Below are 22,978 nucleotides of genomic sequence, written 5' to 3'. Positions count from 1 at the left end.
ACGATCTCGGCTCACTGCAAGCTCCGCCTCCCGGGTTCACGCCATTCTCCTGCCTCAGCCTCCCCAGTAGCTGGGACAACAGGCGCCTGCCACCACGCCCGGCTAATTTTTTTTTTTTGTATTATTAGTAGAGACAGGGTTTCACCGTGTTAGCCAGGATGGTCTCGATCTCCTGACCTCGTGATCCACCCTCCTCGGCCTCCCAAAGTGCTGGGATTACAGGCGTGAGCCACCGCGCACGGCCTGTGCCAGGCACTATTCTAAAGCAGCCAACAAAACTGACAAAAATCCCTGCTCTTATGGAGCTTATAAGTTAGTGAGGGGAGACGGATAACAGGTAAAGAACTACACAGCATGTGAAAGGGTAAGGGACGGAGGAGCCGGGCACGGTGGCTCACACATGTAACCCCAGCATTTTGGAAGGCCAAGGCGGGCGGATCACTCGGGGGGAGTTTGTGAGAAGCCTGGGCAACATGGTGACACATCGTCTATTCAAAAAAATAAAAATAAAAGATAACCGGGCATGATGGCACGTGTCTGTGGACCCAGCTACTTGGGAGGTTGAGAGAAGGATCACTTGAGCCCAGAAGGTTGAGGCTGCAGTGAGCTGTGATTGTGCCACTGCTCTCCAGCCTTGGCGACAGAGAGAAACTCTGTCTCAAAAAAAAAATTTTTTTTTCAGTGAAGAAAAATAAGATTGGAAGAGAGGATCAGGAAGGCCTGAGGGAGAGTGATTGTTATTTTTTAAAAGATATTCAGGGGAAGCCTCACTAAAAACAGAATATTTGAGCAAATCCCTGAAGGAAATGAAGAAAGCCATGTGGACATAGAATAGTGTTCCAGGAAGAGGGAACAGCAAATGCAAAAGTTCTGAGGTAGAAGCATGGCTGGTGGTGCTGAGGCAGCCGCGTGCCTGGTGGTTCTAAGGTAGACGCGTGCCCGGTGTTTCTGAGGCGGACGCGTGCCCGGTGTTTCAGAGGCAGCCGCGGGCCCGGTGTTTCAGAGGCGGACGCATGCCCGGTGGCTCTAAGGCGGGCGCGTGCCCGGTGTTTCTGAGGCAGCCGCGGGCCCGGTGTTTCAGAGGCGGACGCGTGCCCGGTGGCTCTAAGGCGGGCACGTGCCTGGTGTTTCTGAGGCGGGCGCGTGCCCGGTGTTTCTGAGGCGGACGCGTGCCCGGTGTTTCTGAGGCGGAAGCGTGGCCGGTGGCTCTGAGGCAGACGCGTGCCTGGTATATTGGGAGAACAGCATAGAACAAAGTAAGTGGGAGCAACGAGAGCAATAAGAAATAAATTAGAAAGTTAAATCAGCTGAGTTAAATAAGTAATAAGTTAGGTAAGTTAGATAACCGGTTAGAACCAGTTCCAGTTTGAAGCTAGTAAGAATGAGAAGCTTCTGAAATATCGTTGGAGTGAATACATCCAGTGGGAGTGGGCTCTTTGAATCTGGACTTTATTAAGCAAATATTTCTTGAGCACGTGCTATGTGCTAGACATTGAAATAAGTGCTAAGGACATAGAGGTGACCCCAGACACAGTTATTCTTGTCTTCAAGGATCTCAAAATCAGACAAGTAAACAAATACTGACAATACATACATAACTGCAATGATAAGGAATAGGAACACCGGGCACCGGGTATGCTGTGCTGGGGAGGGTGTCGAAGGGGCACCTAACACAATTATTCGGAGTGAGGGGGATCAGGGAAGTTTTCCTACAGGAGTAACCTCTAAGCCAAGACTTGAAGTAGAAGCAGTTTGCTCCACAAAGGAGAAAATAGTCTGATTTCTTGACAAGTGTGAGAACCACTGTGCTCCCAAACAATCTACATAGACCTAGGATAAGAAACAAGCCGGACATTTACATGGGGTTGCTGCTTTTCAAGGCACTGTCCACATATTATTTTATGAGGCCTTCACGACGATCCTGAGAAGTAAGCAGTGCAGGGTTATGATCACCATTTTACATGTGACCAGGTTGAGGTCCAGAGAGATGAAATGACTCCCCGAGGACACAAGACCAGTACCTGCCAGAACCAGGGCCCGAATGTGGTTGATACATATGCAGCACTTACTATGTGTCTGGCAATATATTAAGCACTTTACAAGCAGTAATCTATTTACTTCTGACAAAAGTCCTATGCCATCCCCATTTTACAGATGAGGAGACTGAGGCACAGAGAGGTTACACCTTGCCCAAGGCCACACAGCTAGTAAGCGGTGAAGCCAGAACTGAAACTCAGTCATCTGGCATGAGAGCACTCGTTCATACCCTCCATACCATATTGCCCGTAGTTAGAAGAATTGCAGTCATTACTGAGACAAAGAGAGATACACCTGTATAAGTGTGTATATGTGTGTATATGTATATATGGGGTGGAGTGAGGTGGGACAGGTGTTCTCTCCTGGTAGTCTTGAATTACACCATTATCGCTATCATCTATATTGGGATGGCCAAATGGGCTTTATACATGAAATATGTGTTCATTTTGTATAATCTTGTTTAACTAGGAGAAACTTCTCTTATAAAAGGGAGGGAGGGATGGCTTGGTTTCTGTGATCTGGGAATTGTCTTGAGGTTCCTCTAGTTTTGTTGCCTCCTCCACTCATAAGCTTTCCAGATCCTGCAGAGTGTGTACAGAGAAGAGTCATGTACTGGATATCACAACGCAGGGATCTGACTGCTTCAGAAATACACTGTCAGTGAGACATCCCAGTGAAGGCTGTTCCCTTTAAACCCGTTTCTTGAGGTGGGCTCTGAGGCTGCCATTCCTCAAAACATTTATGTAACTCTTCCACTCAGAGGTGGACCCTATGACATATAGAGAACGTTCATCCTTACAGCAAGGAACTGCGGGAATGTCTAAGGGACATTCATAGCCAAGTCTATTAATAAGGTTTTCATTCTTACCAACTTAATTGAAGTCTAATTTCTATACCATAAAGTTCGCCCATTATAAATGTACAAGTCAATGACTCTTATGAATGTATAGAGTTGTACAGCCATCATTGAAACCCAGTCTCAGGATGTTTCCATCACTGCATAAAGCTCCGTGGTGTCCATTTACAGTTAATCCCCACTCCCATCCTCCTGCTTTAGGCAACCACTGATCCCATTCTGTCTTTATAAATTTGCCTTTTCTAGATACTTCATATGAATGGGATCATACAATACGTGGCTTCTTCCACTTTGTATTATGTTTTCAAGGTGTTGTAGTATGTATCAGTACTTTGTTTTATTTTATTGTTGAATAGTATTTCATAATGTATGTACATTTTGTTTACCCATTCACCTGTTGATGGGCATTTAGGTTGTTTCTAGTTTTTGGCTATTATGAATAATGCTGCTATAAACATTCACATGCATGTCTGTCTGTGGACATGTGTTCATTTCCGTAGAATAAGAATTTTTTTTTTGAGACTGAGTTTCACTCTTGTTGCCCAGGCTGGAGTGCAATGGTGTGACCTCGGCTCACTGCAACCTCCTGGGTTGAACTGCCTCCTGGGTTCAAGCAATTCTCCTGCCTCAGCCTCCTGAGTAGCTGGGATTATAGGCATGTGCCACCATGCCCAGCTAATTTTGTATTTTTAGTAGAGACGGGGTTTCACTATGTTGGTCAGGCTGGTCTTGAACTCCTGATCTTAGGTGATCTGCCCTCCTCGGCCTCCCAAAGTGCTGGGATTACAGGCATGAGCTACCGTGCTCGGCCAGAATAAGGATTTTTAAGTGTGCAATTCAGTGGCTTTTAGTATGGTCATAGAGTCATACAAACGTCATTATTATCTAATTCTAAAACATTTTCATCATCCCCAAAAGAAACCCCATACCCATTAGCAACCACTCCTTTTTTTTCTCTTCCCTCCATCCCCTGGTAACCATGAGTCTACTCTCTGTTTTAGTGGATTTGCCTATTCTTGACATCTCATATAAAAGGAGTCATGCCATGTGTGGCCTTTTGTGACTGAGTTCTTTCACTTAGCGTAATGTTTTCACGATTCATCCACGTTGTAGCACGTGTCAGTAATTACTTTTTTTTTTTTTGGTCGCCCAGGCTGGAGTGCAGTGGTATGATCTCAGCTCACTGCGATCTCTGCCTCCCGGGTTCAAGTGATTCTCGTGCCTCAGCCTCCCGAGTAGCTGAGACTACAGGTGCAAACCACCGGCATGCCTGGCTAATTTTTGTATTTTTAGTAGAGACGGGGTTTTGCCATGTTGGCCAGGGTCATCTGGAACTCCTGACCTCAAGTGACCCGTCTGCCTCAGCCTCCCAAAGTGCTGGGATTACCATGCTAGGCTTAGTATTTTACTCTTTTTTGTATCAGGTAACCAAGTATTTTATTCTTTTTTGTACCAAAAAAAGTGTGGATGTACCATACTTTTTTATCAATTCATCAGTTGATGGTCATTGAGTTGTTTTTACTTTTTGGCTATTATGAATAATGCTGTTATGAACATTTGTGCACATGTTTTTGTGTGGGCATGTTTTGAATCCTCACTTCTCTTGGGTATATATCTAGGAGTAGACTTGCTGGGTCATATGCGAACTCTAAGTTTAACTTTTTGAGGAACTGCTAAACTGTTTTCCGAAGTAGTGGTATCATGTTACATTCCCATAGGCAATGTGTGAGGGCTCCAATTTTTCCACATTCTCAGCAATGCTTGTTATTATCTGTATTTTTTCTTAATAGCCATCCTAGTGGGTGTTGAATAAGGTTTTGACCAAGGTTTTGGCAAAATTAAGTAAAACTAACACCACCAGCAAGAACAAGAACAAGAATACCACAGGTTAATAGCAATGTAAAAAAGGAGTTCTTGTGTGGTACATAATTTGACTATTAAAAATTCCCAAATAGTTGCTCTATAAGAGGCTAGAGAAGCCGTAGCATTGTATATCTGAACATGGCTTTCGGTGGGACTATTTAAAGGTCAACACTAATCTCTCCCCACTTCTGTCTGATCATACAGAGGCTTTGGAGATTCATAGGTGGCATGTATGAAGACAAATTAGTAAGAATCCTTTGGAGGGCAATTTAGCAATAAAGTTTCAGAGGCCTTAGACCCAAAAATTTCAGCTCTCAGAATTTATCCTAAGAAATTTAGAATTTATCTCTGATTCTGATCAATCAGAATTTATCTCTAGAGACACTCAAAATTTATGCACAAGGATGTTTATTACAATATTACTTATAAAGACAGTTACCAAAGACTAAATCCTTGAATCTTTACATCTTTATTCTTATCTACATTTTTTCAAATGTTCTATGGTTCCTTTATATAATTAAAGCAATTCAGTGTAAGTGTTATTTCTTAAAAACTCTATTCCATCTTGAAGGTCTAGTTTAAGGATGCATCTTTCTTCATGCCTTCCTCAGTCATCCAGTGGTTCCTCTTCCTTGGCATTTCAGGTGCATCTAGGTCTGGGTCTAAAGCAAAAAACAAGAGAGGGATTGCTTGTAATGGCAGAGACCTGTCACTAAAAGTGACTTATTAACCAGGTTTCTAACTATTCAAGAAACTGATTATACTTCTTTTGCTTATTTAAGAGTTGTTTATGAGATCATCAGTAAGTGGGGGAAAAAATTCTTTTTCTAAGTTAGGCTGTGAAAATTCACTTTTAACCAGCTCAGAAGGGGTTAATCACACCTGGTATGCTTCCTAAGAGCATAAGATAGCAACATCCCTGAGTTGAGCCTCTGGAGTTTACTGCTGGTTTACTCCTGTAACTAAGGAGAGAAGCTATTACATGCAGACAGTGATCCATGACAAAATCTCACAAGACTACTCTATAGTGAGCTAATCAAATAATAACAACCTTGTAGTAATAGTTATGCTCCAACAGCCATGCAGCTTCCCAGAAACTGCTTATTAAGCCTCAGAGCATTACGCATACTTCATGAGCAGTTTCACTAACAGGTTTTAATCGATAAGTTGGAACATTTGCCTCATACAGGGAGAAAATCTGTCAAAGGAAATTAAATGTGTGTGTGTGTATATGTATATGCATACATATATATTTATTACTATAGAATGTGGCATCGTTTTATCATCCACACTAAAATGCCTAGGCAGACAGCAAAGAGCCTCAGAGCATGCTTTTTTTCGGTCCAAATAAATAATAATGGATAATTTGGAAAGTGTTAATTATATTGAATTACAATTAGTAATATCTAAGTATGAGGTTGTTATGTGATATATTTCATTCACTGTTCAACCAACTGCTTTAATTATAATTTTGGTTATGTTTTCTGCACTAATAAAAGAAAAATATCACCTGCTCTACTGGATTATACCAACAGGCACAATAATTTTAGGAAGCAATGAACCTTAGTAGAAATTCATGAAGAAAATTTACGTATACCACAATCTAAGAATATTTTAGAAAATATTGTATCTATATATTTGAATGGACTTGTAATAGGCAATTAATACTAGCAAACAAACATTCCTCTACTTTATAAAAATAACAATAAAATGTCATTAGCAAAGCCATCACAAAAAACTTTATGAGAGACAGAAAATCAGAGAGAGAAAGAAGAAGAAAGAAAGGAGAAAAAAATTAGAAAGACAAAATTCCAGGTGTCAGGGTCTTGGAACAAAATGATGTTAGAAATGTTCTCCTTCCCAGGTAGCCCTCATGGCTCATATCTATATTAACGTATATGAATCGATATTGCTATCTTTTTATTCTTTTTGATTAATAGTTGAAATTATTAAAACTTTTTTCTCTTAGCTGTAAGCATAAACTGAGCAATATGAGTGAAATCTTAGTAAACTCTACCTTGGAATCTTATGTCAGGGAAATGGCCCAGAGTCAGGTGACTCTGGTTCAAAAGGACAAAAGTGTTCCAAGGTCTTTCTTAGGCCAACAGTAGTAATCTCATGTGTTGTGTACCAGAGACTTTTGATTTATAAAGATGGCAAAGGACTGGGAGGCTTGCTAAGTGCACACACACAGAGAACGAAGATTTTTCAGAGGCCAGGGTTTTAAAAAACTCAACAGGAAAAGGGGCCATCCGCATTGAGTCCCTTACAATCATCCAGGCGCTGGATACTGGGTTTAACCAATCTTAGAACATGCTTTTTGAAGTCAAGAAGTAGAATATCTAAAGAACAATGCCAGGCGCACCACGTGGTGCCAGCTTAGCTGATGGGTCCCTGTCAGAGGGCTTCCTGAGGGCAGCCAGGTCAGACCTGGCTCAGCAATTCATGCCTTCCTGCAACTGTGTCGAGAGCTGCTCTACCGGGCCTGGCAGAATGAGAGAGAGAAGAGCATCTGCCATGCCCCCTGCCGTTTCTGCTCAGATGACCCCCACCTCCACCCCCAGTTTGTAGAACAGTAGTCCAGGAAAAATATCCTACCCCCAGGTCTGGGCATAAAGAAGGGAGTGGGTGGCTAGTCTAGGTCTTTGAGCTTCAACCACTGCACCCCTAACTGTCGACTTCTGTTTAAGATGCAGATGCTAAGAGGACTCCATTCTGATGACTGTCTATATCAAGGCCTCCTACCCTCAGGGAATTGGGTGAGCTGTTCCTGTTGATGAAGCTATGGGGCTCTCCTATGGGAGATACCAGTATTTGCATATGGGACGTGGTGCCTAGATTGGAGCTGGCTTTGGGGTAAGTGGAACAGAGACTTCTTGAAGCTCTCATGTAGATTAATCCAAGTCTCCTGGAAGTGGCTGCTATGTCTCAACTTCTCCCTGGCCCAGTGTGACTGCCCCTCATGGTCCTTCACACTGGGGACTTCTCCATATTATACCTTCAGCTTCCTGGCCCAAGAGGGATCCTTAACAATCCATTACCTCAAACAGATGCAAAACCCCGCAATATAGTGATACTAAAAAGACCTCCAAGACCAAATCCTGGTGAAAATAGCTTAGCCCGTATGAAGATCCCATGATTCTAAAAGATACAAATAATTCACTCCTGAGCTATTAATGTCCACTGACTTTCGCTCAACACTGATGAAGATGTTAGGGATTCATCAGTGCATGAAAGAGATGAAAATCCCTGCTAGGGAGAAAAATAAAGTAGGGAAGAGGAGGACAGAAGGGGGATAGAGTGGGTTGCAGTCACAAATAGGGTGGCCAGAGGTTTCACTGTGGAAGTGCTGCGTTTGAGCAGACTTGAAAGAGGTGAGACTGAGTCATGTGGTAGGTACCCAGAGGAAGAGCGTTCCAGGCAGAAGGGACAGCGAGTGCAAAGGCCCTCGGCTGGGAGCATGGCTGGCTTGGGCAAGGAGTGACAGGGAGGCTGATGTGCCAGGATCAGAGTAAGCAACAGAGAGAGCCGTGGAGAATGAGGTAAAGGAGGATCAAGTCGTGTGAGTCCTCACAGGGCCTGAAAGGACTTTGGCTTTTGCTCTGGGTGAAATGAGGACTCCTAGGAGCATTTTGAGCCGAGAAGAAAAAAGGCCTGACTTACATCCTGTTAGGAGTCCTCTGCCTGTGATGGGTCAGCTCACAGCACTCGCCTGGTTGGCTTGATGATGCCCACACTAAGTACAGGTGAAGCCTTGGAGAAGGAAGAAAGGAAGTAGAAAGAGCAGCCAAGCAGGAGGAGGAGCAACAGGCACAGGAGGTGAGGGAGGCTGTGATTTGGAGCAGCAGGGGAAAACATGGAGTCCACATTTGCTGACAGTGGAGGAGTGACAGCTGGCACAGAGATGGAGGTGATGTGAACACAGGTGTAGGATAGGATTACATCAGTCTAGAGCCAAACCCCTAACCCACCTCCATGACCCTGGAGGGCTTCAGAACAACTATGATTTGACACATGAAGAAAAAGTTAAAATGTGACCAAAAGAGGGCGTGGTTTTCACTTTCTTCTTTCATAAGGTTACGTCTTGGGAACAGTCTGCCAGACATGCCTCGCCACTTGCATTATGTGTGTCCCATGCTGGTATCTGCTTTTAATGAACATTGTAAGCCACTTTGCACATGAGCATATACCAGTTGCTACTGGTGAGATATTAAACACCTATTTTATAATCAGCCTTTGGAAAATCCAAGGTATACAGGGGAAGAGTACAAAGAAATCCCGAAAGTCTGGTGCTGAGCAAACACAGAAAATGCAAGATTTCTGATAAGCAACTTGGGACAAGTGACCAATTTGACACCGGCCCCTGTGCCTGGTGTAAAGTAGAGGATCAAAGATGTAAAGGCCCTGGGAGAGGCAGGTGGGTGGGGATGTGATGATAGGTGACTTTTTGGGGGGCCACCCTGCATCTTTTCTATTTGATTTCAAAAGTAAAGGTTAGTCATTGCAATTTCCCTCACAAAATTACAGAAGAGTGTGAAGTTTAAAAAATCCTTCCTCTCTAATCCCTCTAACCACAAATAGTCACAGTTAACAATTTGATGTTTATCATCTAGAGTTTTTTCTGCACATGTATACTTTCTTATGTATATATATTATATATATTCCTATTACATATATACAGACAAACACATATGCATATTTAAACAACGAAACCGGAGTTCTCCTTTACTTATTTTTCTCTCTCCTTCCCTGAACCCCTTACTTCTTCATGGCTTTCACTCCAGATTAGGGTGTATAGATCTGCCTCATTTTTAAAAATATTTTTTTCTATTCTAAAATTAATATGGGCTGGGTGTGGTGGCTCACACCTGCAATACCAGCACTTTGGGAGGCTGAGGTGGGCGGATCACTTGAAGTCAGGAGTTCAAGACCAGACTGGCCAACACGGTGAAACCACGTCTCTACTAAAAATACAAAAATTAGCTGGGTGTGGTGGCATGCACCTGTAATCCCAGCTACTCTAGAGGCTGAGGCAGGAGAATTGCTTGAACCTGGGAAGTAGAGGTTGCAGTTAACTGAGATCCTGCCACTGCACTCCAGCCTGAGTAACAGAGTGAGACTCTGTCCCAAAAAAAAAATTCACATGGAATCAAAAGAGTCCAAATCACCAAAGCAATGCTAAACAAAAAGAACAAAGCCAGAGGCATCACATTACTCAACTTCTAACTATACTACAAGGCTGCAGTAACCAAAACAGCGAGGTACTAGTACAAAAACAGACACATAGATGAATGGAACAGAATAGGGAACAAAATAGGGAACCCAGAAATAAAGCCACACACCTACAACCACCTGATTTTTGATGAAGTCAACAAAAATAACCAATGGGGAAAGGATTTTCTATTTAGTAAATGGTGCTAGGATAGCTAGTTAGCCATATGCAGAAGAATGAAACTGGACCGCTAGCTTTTACCATATACAAAAATTAACTCGAGATAGATTAAAGACATAAAGGTAAGTTTTCAAACTATAAGAATCCTAGAAGAAAACCTAGGAAGTACCATTCTGGACATCAACCTTGGAAAAGAATTTATGACTAAGCTCTCAAAAGCAATTGCAATAAAAACAAAAATTGACAAGTCAGACCTAATTAAACTAAAGAGCTTTTCACAACAAAAAAAACTATCAACAGAATAAACAGATAGCATACAGAATGAAAGAAAATATTCGCAACAAAGGTCTATTATCCAGAATCTATAAGAAACTTAATTCAACAAGTAAAAAACAAATAACCCCATTAAAAAGTAGACAAAAGACAGGAACAGACACTTCTCAAAAGAAGACAGAGAAGCAGCCAACAAACATGAGAAGAGTTCAACATCACTAATCATCAGAGAACTGCAAATAAAAACCACAATGAGATAACATCTTACACCAGATGTTATCTGTCAGTCAGAATGGCTATTATTAAAAAGTCAAAAAGCAACAGATATTGGTGAGGCTGCAGAGAAAAAGGAATGCTTATACGTTGTTGGTGGGAATGTGTATTAGTTTAGCCACTGTGGAAAGCAGTTTGGAGATGTCTCAAAAAACTTAAAACGAAACTACCAATCAACCCAGTAATTCCATTACTGGGTATGTATCCAAAAAAATTGTTCTATCAAAAAGACACACACTCATATGTTCATCACTATTCACAATAGCACAGACATGGAATCTACCGAGGTGTTCATCAACGGTGGATTGAAGAAAGAAAATGTGGCACATATACACGATGGAATATTACACAGCCATGAAAAAAAAAACAAAAATATGTCCTTTGCAGCAACATGGATGCAGCTGGAGGCCATTATCCTAAGAAAATTAAAGCAGGAACAGAAAACCAAATACTGCATGTTCTCACTTATAAGTGGGAGCTAAACCTTAGGTACTCATGGACATTAAGTCCATGGCAACAATAGACATTGGGGATTACTATAGCATGAGGGAGCAGGGAAAGGGTACTATGGTCACTACCTGCATATGGAATCATTTGTACCCCAAATCTTAGCATCAAGCAATATACCCACATAACAAACCTGTACATGCACTCCCTGAATCTAAAATAAAACTTGAATAAAAAAAAAACTGACTGAACTTAGCCAACTGCTAAACCCTTACATCCTGAAGCCACTTGTTGTTTATTTGATGCCAATATGGATTATTATTCTCATTAAGGATCTGTAGGGTAACTTAAATTTTAATGCTGTGTGGATGGAGTAGAGAATGGAAGGCTGGAAAGTCAGGAGGAAAGGATAAATAAATTTTAAAAATGTTTATTGATCATTTTATTATGTAGTATCTTTATCATGCACATAAATGTAATTGTAGTTTTTTTCTCCTTTAATATAGTTGAATCTTTTATGGCTTCTATTTTTCTTTTAGTTCTCTCATGCTTACTTCCAGAACTTCTACGGTTTCATTTTTCTCCAGCTTACATTGAAGGGTAATGGTTACTCTGGGGATAATGGTTATGTTCATTACCTTCATTGTGGTGGTAATGGTTTCATAGATATATCAAAACTTATCAAATTGTAGGTGAATTAAATATTTTAAATATGCCCATTAAAAGTTTTACTATTGTAATGTAAATTAACTAATTAAATAGATTTTTAAAAAATTGTGGTATAATGTACATAGCATAAAATTTGCCATCTTAACCATTTTAAGTGTACAGTTAGTTCAGTGGCGTTAAGTACATTCACATCGTTGCGTGCCTCACTTTTCTTAAGCCATGGGATAGCAGAAGAGTCACAAATGTGGGCTTTGGAATCTGGCTGCCTAGGTTCAAATCCCAGCTCCTGTGCCTACCACACAGCTTCTGTGTAGTCTCAGGCAAGCCATTTATCCTAGATGCCTCCATTTGATAATCTGTGGTGTTATTACCTCAATTTCTAAAATTGGGGCAATAACACCATCTATCTCATAGCAGTGTTGTAAAGCTCAAACACATATTAACAATTAAATTACTTATAACAGGGTCTAGCATGCAAGAATAATTAACTATAGGGCAAATTGTATTTAATTAGAAGGATATATCATAATTAATAATGCCCTATAAATGGCCGGTTAGTATATTTTGATAGATAGCTGTTAGCCATACTGGAGGCACCAATTCAAATTTTAACTTGTTCTTTTATGCTTCCCTTTAGACAAATGATACCAAAGTATTTAGCCTTTTATAAGGTAGGATATTTCATAAATCTGAGAAAGCTAAGTGCAGGAAACATCCTGCCCTGGAATAAATTTAGTTGGATCTATATCTCACACAACACATAAGGATAAACTCTAAGGTCATCAAAGACTTCAAGATAAACTGGGAAAAAAATGAAGCATAAAAGTTCTAGAAGTAAGCTTGAGAGAATTGCTATATAACTTTAGAGAGGGGAATACTTTCTAACTAAAAGGAAAACAGAAGCCATAAAAGATTCAACTATATAAAGGGGGAAAAGAACTACAACTACATTTATGTGCATGATACAGACACTACAAAGTAAAAAAAAATCAAGAAAGTTTGTATTTCATTTAAAGATAAAACAGTAATCTTGATATATAAGATGTGCTTAGAAATTGTGTGTGTGTGTGTGTTTTTTTTTTTTTTTTTTTAAAAGACCAAGAATCCAGGGGGGGAAAATGAGCACAGGACATGAGCAGATAGTTCACATAGAAATAAACATTCAAGGCTCATAAATATATACAAATGTTCAAACTCACACATAAGAGAAATGCAATTGAAGCTATACTAAGATATTATTTTCCCTATCAGATTAGTAAAATCCAGAAGTTTGACAACATTCTGTTGGTAAGACTGTGGGGAACAGGCACTCATATATCACTAAAGAAAGTATAAATTTGGTTCAAACTTTTTGGAGGACAACTTGGCAACATCTATTGCAGTAAGCTAAATGGTGGCCCCAAAGACCTGTTCATGTTCTAATCCCTGGGACCTGGGAATATTCATTTATATGACAAAAGATTAAGTTAAGGATCTTGAAAGGAGGCATTTACCCTGAATTATTTGAGTGGGCCCTAAATGCAATCACATGTGTAATACGATCACATGTATAATAAGACCACATGTGCAATAAGAGAGAGGCAGAGGGAGTTTTTAAGTGACATACAGAGAAGATATAAAGAGAGGAAGGCCATGTGAAGCTGCAGGCAGAGACTGGAGTGATATAGCTGCAAGCCAAGGAACTCTTACAGCCACCAGAAGCTGGAAGAGGCAAGGAATGGATTCTCCTCTAGAGTCTGAAAGGGATGTGACCCTGCAGACACCTTTTTTGCAGACTTGATTTCAGAATTCTGGCACCCAGCATTGTGAGACAGTAAATTTCGTTGTTTTAAGCCACCAAGGCTGCAGCAATGTGTTACAGCAGCCACAGGAAACTAATACATAATTAAACTTACAAAGATTAGTAAAATTAGAAATTCAAACAAATTACAAATAAAATGAAATGACAAATATAAATGTTGGAGACACGACCATCCCTCTTCCCACTCAGAGGCAGTTGGAAAGGTGAAAGAGCACACATTGGCTGACCTCTGTGACAGAGGGTGCTGCTGCTGACATTTTGGGAGCCAGGAGCAGTAATACTAAACAGGCATGTCAGTGTTGTGTGTAATAGTAACAGATTGGAAATGACCCAAATGTCCTTGGAATAGTCAAATAATAAGTTGTTATATATCCATACAATGGACTACTATGCAACTGTTTTAAAAGATTGAGAAACTTCTCGATGAACTAATATGGAAATATTCCAAAATATGTTAAGTGGAAAGGGCAAGGTATAAGACAATATACACAGAATGCTAACATTTATATAAAAGGGAGGGAGGAGAATACAAAGCTATATTCATATATAATTTTATAAATGTGATTATCCAAGAAATGGTTTGCAGGCAGAGGTGAGAATGTGATGGATGAAATTAGAGTGGCAATTAGGCTTTTCACAATTTGACTTTTGCTATATATTTTTAAAGTTTTTAATCATGTGAATATAGTGCTATTAAAAAATATATATATATATCTGCCGGGCACAGTGGCTCACGCCTGTAATCCTAGCACTTTGGGAGGCCGAAGCGGGCGGATCACGAGGTCAGGAGATCAAGACCATCCTGGCTAACACAGTGAAACCCCGTCTATACTAAAAGTACAAAAAGTTAGCTGGGTGTGGTAGCACGCGCCTGTAGTCCCAGCTACTCGGGAGGCTGAGGCAGGAGAATCGCTTGAACCGGGAAGGCGGAAGTTGCAGTGAGCCGAGATTGCACCACTGCACTCCAGCCTGGGTGACAGACAAAGCAAGACTCTGTCTAAAAACAAACAAACAAACAAACAAAAAAACTAAGGCATGAAAAATCTAAGGCTTTCCTCAAACACTTGTGGAGCCTGTGGCCAGAGTACAGATGGAAAGCTACATACTGTAAGTCTAAACATTTAAAAGCTATAAATCAAGCTGGGTGCGGTGGCTCATGCCTGTAGTCCCAGCACTCTGTGAGGCCTCTGCAGGCAGATCATTTGAGGCCAGGAGTTCAAGAACAGCCTGGCCAACCTGGTGAAACCCCATCTCTACAGAAAATAAATAAATAAAATAATGAAAGTTATAAGTCAAGCCAACAAACAGTTAATTAAAATATGTTCTCTTCTCCTACTTTGAAAAACCTGCTTAATGACAAAATAGAAAAAAGATAAGTATAAAATGTAAAATTTGGCAAAATACCAAACATGATAAAATTAAATTATTATTGTGCATGTCTGAGTGGTCCATTGATAGTCTGGAGATATTGAGAAGAGCAGTAAATAAAGACATTTAATTCACAGTGTATTTTATATTTTTTCCATATGTTATTTTTTCCTGTCTTCATTTCAATAAAATCACTAATTATGTAGTTGTAAGCAAGATTTTTGCATAATTCGACTCCTGTAGACAGTAATACCAAATTAGATAATATTTCTTGAGTAATTAAAGTTTTTAGATGTTTTTCTTAATTAGTTTCAATTTGAGGAAACTTCTCTGCTGAGGCAAAAACAACTGGACTTGTCCATAACTTTTCAAAGTAACATTTAGATTAGAAACAAACCATAAAATTTACATATCATGTTCAAACATTATAATGGCGTCTTCACTTTAGTTACATCATATAGATCACTAGCACTCAATTGCTCTTCTCTCCATCTCTCAAATAAATATTTAGATCTATACAGTATTTCTTAAATTTCAAAAATTTCGAGCCAGGCACAGTGGTTCACACCTGTAATCCCAGCACTTTGGGAGGCCAAGGCGGATGGATCACTTGAGCTCAGGGGTTCGAGGCCAGCCTGGGCAACATGACAAAACCCTGTCTCTAAAAAATAAAATTAAAATGTCAGTGCTGAGAAATTGTAAAGCAAACTAGAAGTAGCATATGTCCCTCAGTGTTCTATTCAAAGGACTCAAACTCTCAGAACTTGCCCAGGTCTTCCTGAAGTATGAATACTATTGGCTTCTTTTAAATTGGGAGACTATGTAAATGAAAATAAAATAAATTATGAAAAAGCCTCTGTAATACCTAAAAACCTATTATTACAAAGATTGATAGTGTGGTTTTAGAAAAAAAGGAACTCTGAAGTAAATTGACACAGGTGAGGATGTGGTCAACATAATGCAGTCAGCAACAAACTAACTCTTCTTTCAAAATATCTCAAATCATAATAGAACTGCAGATGCAATAGCAAACAATTTCACAGAACTGCTAAGAGCACATAGGAAATCCCAAACCAGCCATCTCAGACAGATGGAGATGAATGCATACAGCTATACAGTAAAACTTTCTCTAAAGAGAGTTGCTAGGGGAAGAAAAATTTCAAGTCTCTGAAGAGAAGGTAATTAATCCAATTATTTCAATGAACTTGAGTTTCTCCTTGCTACAATGTTTCTGGAGTATTTATGTGGTTGTAACCTTGACAGTGTGGTCATCTATTTATAATATAGCAGCAAGGGTCTGATACAAAATTCTAATATCATAAAAGTACATCATTAAAATGCTTTATATGGAGTAAGAATTTGAAATTCTGATTACTCACTAAAGGGATACATCTTAAAGTTAATAAGGGAAAGTGGTTACAGTGGAGAGAGAAAACAGAAAGAAAACTGAAGGAGGTCAACTGTAGAAAGAGGACTGGATGAAGTGGGCACTGAATGGATTGACTTATCAAGGGAGACCTATGTTCTTCATAACCCCTATGCTCACCTCTCCAACATGTAAATCACATTGTGTGGCCATGGCCTTTTTATTTGACTGTCTCACCACTGTACTATAAGCTTAAGGATGAGATGATGACTGTTGTGTTCTCCATTGTGTCTCCAGCAATTACACAAGGTCTAACATACAGTAGGTACTTACTGGTAGATGTTAACTGGATGGATGGATGGGTGGGTGGAAGGATAGAGAGGAATGGAGGAATGGAGGGGTGGGTGGATGGGTGGATGGGTAGACAAGTGGATGAATAGACGAATGGACAGATGGATGGATAGATGGGTGTCAAGAAGCTGCAGATTCCTTGGCTACAATAATTAGGAGTTTCCTCATATCCATGGGAAGCTCAACTGCCAATGCCACAGCCATAGCCACAGACATCTCTCAGACACCACTAATCAATTAGTACTGTTAGTTGGTTAATACTGACATAGTAGTTAAAGTGTGTGCTGTGAAAAAATTCAGGCAGTAGTTTAATTAGAATTTCAGCTTTGGCTGTTGACGGTGAAGCGGGAATGCTTTCTCCCTGAGTTGCCCCGGGGAGGGGATTCTCCATTTCTGGTTTATAAGACCAGAGTATGGAATTGTACTACAAGGACATTTTCATTTAAGAAGTTTATTTTCAATTACGGTAGTGAGTGTTATAAGGGTAAGAATGGTAGAGAAGTACATGATGGATGCTGTCTGTCCGATGGCAATGAAAGGATATTTGACTGGCTGCCCTCTGATTCATGTGAGTGTAAGCAGGTCAGCCACTAGGATTCAGAATAGGCATTGACTTAATAACTTATTATGCTTTGTTGTTTAGACATGTGAAGTACTGGAATAACTGCTAGAATGAGAATGGAATATACGAGGGCCAGTACACCTCCTAATTTGTTAGGGATAGATTGTAAGATTGCATATGCAAACAAAAAGTACCGCTCTGGCTTAATGTGGGGTGGGGTATTGAGGGGGTTGGCTAAAGTGTAATTATCTGGGTCGCTCAGGAGGTCGGGAAGGAGGAGGAGAAAAATTAAACCTAGAACATCTTTGGTTGTATATTGTGGGGGGGAAGTGATTTTGTCGGGGTCTGATGAAACTCCTGAAGGGTTGTTAGATTCTGTTTCATGCAAGAATAAAAGGTGAACAGTTGCTAGAGCTGTAATGACGAAAGGTAAGATGAAATGGAAGGCAAAAAATCGTGCGAGGGTGGCTTTGTCAAATAAGAATCCGCCTCAGATTCATTGTACAAAGTCAGTTCCAATATATGGGATGGCTGATAGTAAATTTGTAATTACTGTAGTGCCTCAGAATGATATTTGGGCTCATGGGAGCACATAGCCTATGAATGCTGTTGCTATAGTTGTGAATAGGAGAATAATGCCAATATTTCAGGTTTCTGGGAATAGTAATGACCCGTAGTATAACCCTTGGCCAATGTGTAAGAAGAGGCAGATGAAAAAGATTGAAGCGCCATTAGCATGAAAATAGCAGACCATTTATCCGTAGTTTACCTCTCAGCTGATATGAGTGACTGAAGAGAGAAGGCAGTTGAGGTGTCTGATGAACAGTGCATGGCCAAAAATAATCCTGTGATGATTTGGAGAATTAGGCAGGCACCAAGAAGTGAGCCAAAGTTTCATCAGGTAGAAATGCTGAAGGCTGTGGGAAGATCAATGACTGAATAGTTAATTTTTATTAGCGGGTGTCTTTTGCGGGTATTCGTCATTAGTATTCTTATAGTTGAAGTACAATGATGGTTTTTCATATCATTAGGTCATGGTTATGGTCCATGTGGAATAATGGTATATGCTTTATTTTTATTAAATGTTCTCTTGGTTATAGAGTTCGTAGGCTTTTCTTTGAAACCTTCTCCTATTTATGGAGGCCTAGGGCTAATTATTAGTGGTGCTGTGGGTTGTGGTATTGTGTTGAATTTTGGTGGGGCTTTCGTGGGGTTAATAGTCTTTTTGATTTATTTGTGTGGTATGATGGTTGTTTTGGGTTATACTGCGGCGATGGCTATTGAGGAATACCCTGAAACACGAGGGTCAAGTATAGACATTTGAGGAGGTTTATTATTAGGATGATTAATAGAGTTGATGTTGGTTCAGTGAATAGTTGAGTACAATGGGCTGGTGATCACAATTGATTTTAAAGTGTAGAGAGTTGGATAATTTTTGAGGGTGAGGGGGTGGGGTTGTGTGAGGATTCTGTGGGTGTGGCTGCCTTCTACAGTTATGGGTGTTGATTAGTGGTAGTTGCTAGTTGATCATTATTTGTATTTATGTTGCAATTGAAAATACTTGGGATAATAGATTAGGTAATTAATAGTAGTGTTAGAAGGGATGGGATAAAAAAAGAGAGAAAGTAGAGTTTTATTAGGCCTTTTTGAGTAGATACAGTAATGGAGGCTGAAACAGATTTGTGAGATGGTCATTGGTATAGACTTTTCTAGTCAAATTAGGTCTAGTAGAAGTGAAGCCACATTTTGGTTTGTGAATAGGCTTGAGTGGGGGGTTGAATGGTTAATTGTGGCTGAATAAAAACCTAGTATATTGGAGAAGCTGAATGTCTGTAATGGATACTTTAGTTTGAGGTTATTAGTTATGAGATTAAGCTCCATTGCTAGTAAGAGGCCTAAGGTGGTTACACCTAGGGCTTTGAGCTTTAAGTGGAGTGGTATAATTGTTTGGGGGGATGAAGCAGGAATAGTACTGTTGGTGATGAGGAACCCAGCGAAGATACTGCTGTATTGTTAGGTGCTTAATTGAGTTAATTAGGAAGGGTTATTTTCGTTAATAATAATCAGAGTTGTGAAGTGAGATTGTCCTATGAGAACGAAGAAAATAATACAGGTACTATAGACAGCTGTTAAGGAGGTGGCAATAAGAGCAATAGAAAGGGCTCAGGTGTTGGTGTATGATGTATTTGCGGTTTGGATAATAAGGTCTTTAGAGTTAAAGCCTGTGAGGAAAGGCATACCTGTAAGTGCAAGGCTACCAATAGTAAGGGAGGAGGAAGTGAAGGGTAAAGTCTTGAACAGTCCTCCTATTTTTTGGATGTCTTGTTCGTCATTGAGGTTATGGCTGATGGAGCCTGAACATATAAATAATATAGCTTTAAAAATGGCATGCGTGCAGATGTTAAGGAATGCTAGATGTGGTTGATTAATGCCAATTGTGACTATTATAAGGCCCAGCTGGCTTGAGGTGAAGAACGCTATGATTTTTTAAATATCATTTTGTGTCAGAGCGCAGATCGCTGTAAATAAGGGGGTAATGGCCCCCAGACATAATGTAAAGGCTTGGATTGATAGATTATTTTCTATTAAAGGGTAGAAGCGGATAAGCAGGAAAACTCCTGCTACAACTATAGTGCTGGAGTGGAGTAGGGCTGAGCAAGCACAACAGCTTGCTCAAATTCCCAGTGTTCACCTAAAAGGAATTCCAAATATTGGAAGAGAAATTTTAGAGGTCCAAACCTAAAAAAAATAGAAAATATACCACTTTCTCATAACTGGCAACATTTTTCAGGGATAGTTCTGGTCAGGATCAATGTAATTTTTTTAATGAAATATTTTATTAACAGTGTTATTGAGAAATAACTCACATATGATTCCCCCACTTAAAGTACACAATTCAATGGGTTTATAATATATTCACAGAATTGTGCAACTATCACCACAATGAATTTTGGAACATTTTCATCACCCCAAAAAGAAATCTTATTAGCAGTTTACTTCCCATTTGTCCAGATCCTGGAAACCACTAATCTGCTTTCTGTTTCTATAGATTCCCTATTCTGGACACTTCATATAAATAGAATCATATGACATTTGGTCTTTCTTCAATTAGTGTGTAATGTTTTCATTCATCCATATTGTAGTATGTATTAGCACTGCCTTTCTTTTTATTGACAAATAATATTCTATTGTACAAATATATTACATATTGTTTATCCATTCATCAATTGATGAATGTTTGGATTGTTTCCACTTTTTGGTTATTATGAATAATGCTACTATAAACATTCATGCACACGTTTTTGTGTGGACATATGTTTTCATTTCTGGTGGGTTATATATCTAAGAGTGGAATTGCTGGGTCATGTCGCAACTTTATGTTTAGTCTTTTGAAGTACTGCCAGACTATTTTCCAGGCTATTTTCCAATGTGACTTTGCCATTTCACATTTCCATCAGCAAAGTATGAAGGTTCCAATTGCTCTACATTTTCATTCACACTTGTTTTCCCCTGTTTTTTTGAACAGAAGGCAGCCTTGTAATATATGCAAAGTTTGACTACTGGGTCCTCCTATTTCCCTTTACTTCTCTCTCTTTCCTAACCAGGTTTTATTTCAAGTATGCATTGCCCTCCTTGGGCAGTGTCCCTTCCCGCTCTCATATACTGTTGTGGCCTAAACTCTAAACCACTGATCCCTCCTTAATTCCCCAACCCTTATGATTTTTACTCAAAGACTTTGAGGAGCATCACACTCAAGAAGCATAGGTAAGCAAACCAAAACAATTTCAAAATAACTCAAGTTCTTTACATGATTTCTCAACACTGAGGAAAGGGTTGGGGTAGACATGTAACAAAGTACCCCTATTTTTCTAAGAAAAAGAAAATGGGTTTTAAAAATATTTTTTCTTTTTTCTCCATTTTTCCCTGTTCCTCACTTCCTACTTAGCCCTTTAGTAATACAACTATAATCTTTTACCTCCCTTTCACCAGACACTCTCTACAGGGCAAGTTCATCTAACCATGTGCTTAGAAGCTCCAGAGTGGAGCTCTCACTCACCTGGAGGTTGCCTCAAGAGATGACAGTCAATCTACAATGCAAAATATGCCTGCTGTGAAATTTTTTCCTACTTGGAGAGTTTCAGCCACCTTTACAACCTAGTTCTGCCCACAAGGACACCAATGGTCACCAGCTTGATCACCTGGTAGATAGGGCACTAAAGCAAGTTTTGTGGACCCTCACCTGATGCTTCATCTGCTGCTTGTCATTCATGCTACACCCCCTTTTAAAAGTGCCTGCTTTCTGCTCCAAAAGCAAAGTGTTACCCTTAAGGCAGGAAGCCTGTACTTCTTCCCCCTAAGCTAGCTTTGGAATAAAAATGTCACTTTCTTTATACCAGACCTCACTCTTGTTAATTAGACTCTGCAAATAGTAAGCAACTGAACCTGTGTTTCAGTTACAGACACATAGGCAGGTGGCCTAAATCCCTTTCAAAGAAGGACTGACTTCCCAGCTGGGGGTGGATGAGATGGGGTGTGCAGTGAGCTACTTCAAAGGCCTCTTCCTTTCCAGAGCAGCCCACGTTCTATGATGAAGCCCATTGAAGGTGTATAAGCACATTCCTTCTGGCTTGGCACAGAACACTCCCTCTATGGCTCCCTGCCAAATTGGCCAAGGCTACTTTCAGCCTACACTGCAGTTCAACTTCTTCCTTTGCCCAATCCTTGCCTTCTTCCCTTCACAGGTGTTGATTCTTAATAAATACCTTGCACTTCAAACTCCATCTCAGCATTTGCTTCCAGAGAATCCAAGCTATGTGAGTTGGTACCAGGAGTGGCCCAAGAAAACAGGCAATAAGATAAGGTTGTTGAGTAGTTATCAGTTGCCTCTGGGTGGCTATGAGGACTGGTAGTAGGAGGAACACAGATAGCCCTGGGGCAAGGTGGCAGTCCAGTTGTTAAAACTTTGTGAATTTGGAAGGTGTACTGATGGAAGGGAATGAACCAGCTGGAGTGATTTTGGGCATATGAGGTGTATGGAGAAAAGAGCAGCTGCAAGGATAAGGGTATTGGATGGTGACTGCTAAGTGCCAGTGATGCTGTACAGAAACATAATGAACATTTAAGGGCTGAGTAATAAGCTTTTGTAAGCCAGGTGTGAAAGCCAGAGGGCCTCTGTAGATGCATACAAAGAAGCTCTCATTTCCTCAAGAAGGGTGGAAAAGCCAAGGAACAAGTTCAGGAAGGTTGATTCTCCAGACTCCTCTGAACTTACAGAGCCCATTGACTACAGATGTTGCTCACGTACATTATGTGAAAGGAAAATAAAATCTTGGGACCCCAAATTCACTGTGCCAAATGGAAAGTTCAGCTTACAAACGGAGTCACATAAAAACTGCTTTACTTTTGTTCCCAGATAGCTGTAATTTCACATGCTGACTTTCTTTTATATAAAATGTAGATCTACTAAGCACAAGACCAATGCATAATTGACTTTTCCCTCCGCTTTTTCCTTTGCACATATAAAATGTAGATTCACTGAGTGCTAATTAGAGCCTCAGAAGAATGTCACCACTTGCCGTTGCCTACCCACTCCCCTCCTTTTTTCCTTTCCTTCTTCCTCTCCTGCTCACACTTTCCCCTTTAAATATTGAAGTCCTCAAAACCCTCTTAGGAAAAAGCACAGGAGACAGGATTCTACTGTGACTTGTGTCTCTTTTTCC

At 40.1% G+C, this 22,978-nt stretch overlaps 1 long non-coding RNA gene across 1 annotated transcript; it reads left to right on the top strand.

Moving 5' to 3' along the window:
• The first annotated feature begins 1,158 nt into the window (after positions 1–1,158).
• On the top strand, positions 1,159–21,648 carry LOC107975917 (uncharacterized). Its single transcript, XR_001719453.3, has 3 exons — positions 1,159–1,256; positions 7,447–7,612; positions 21,249–21,648. It is a non-coding gene; the product is annotated as an uncharacterized LOC107975917 (long non-coding RNA).
• Positions 21,649–22,978: the final 1,330 nt, after the last annotated feature.

This window comes from Pan troglodytes, chromosome 6 (assembly GCF_028858775.2).
Source record: "Pan troglodytes isolate AG18354 chromosome 6, NHGRI_mPanTro3-v2.0_pri, whole genome shotgun sequence".
Classification (NCBI taxonomy): domain Eukaryota; kingdom Metazoa; phylum Chordata; class Mammalia; order Primates; family Hominidae; genus Pan; species Pan troglodytes.
The sequence above is the reverse complement of the archived record's forward strand: the minus strand, read 5'-3'. Positions and strand labels throughout refer to the sequence as shown.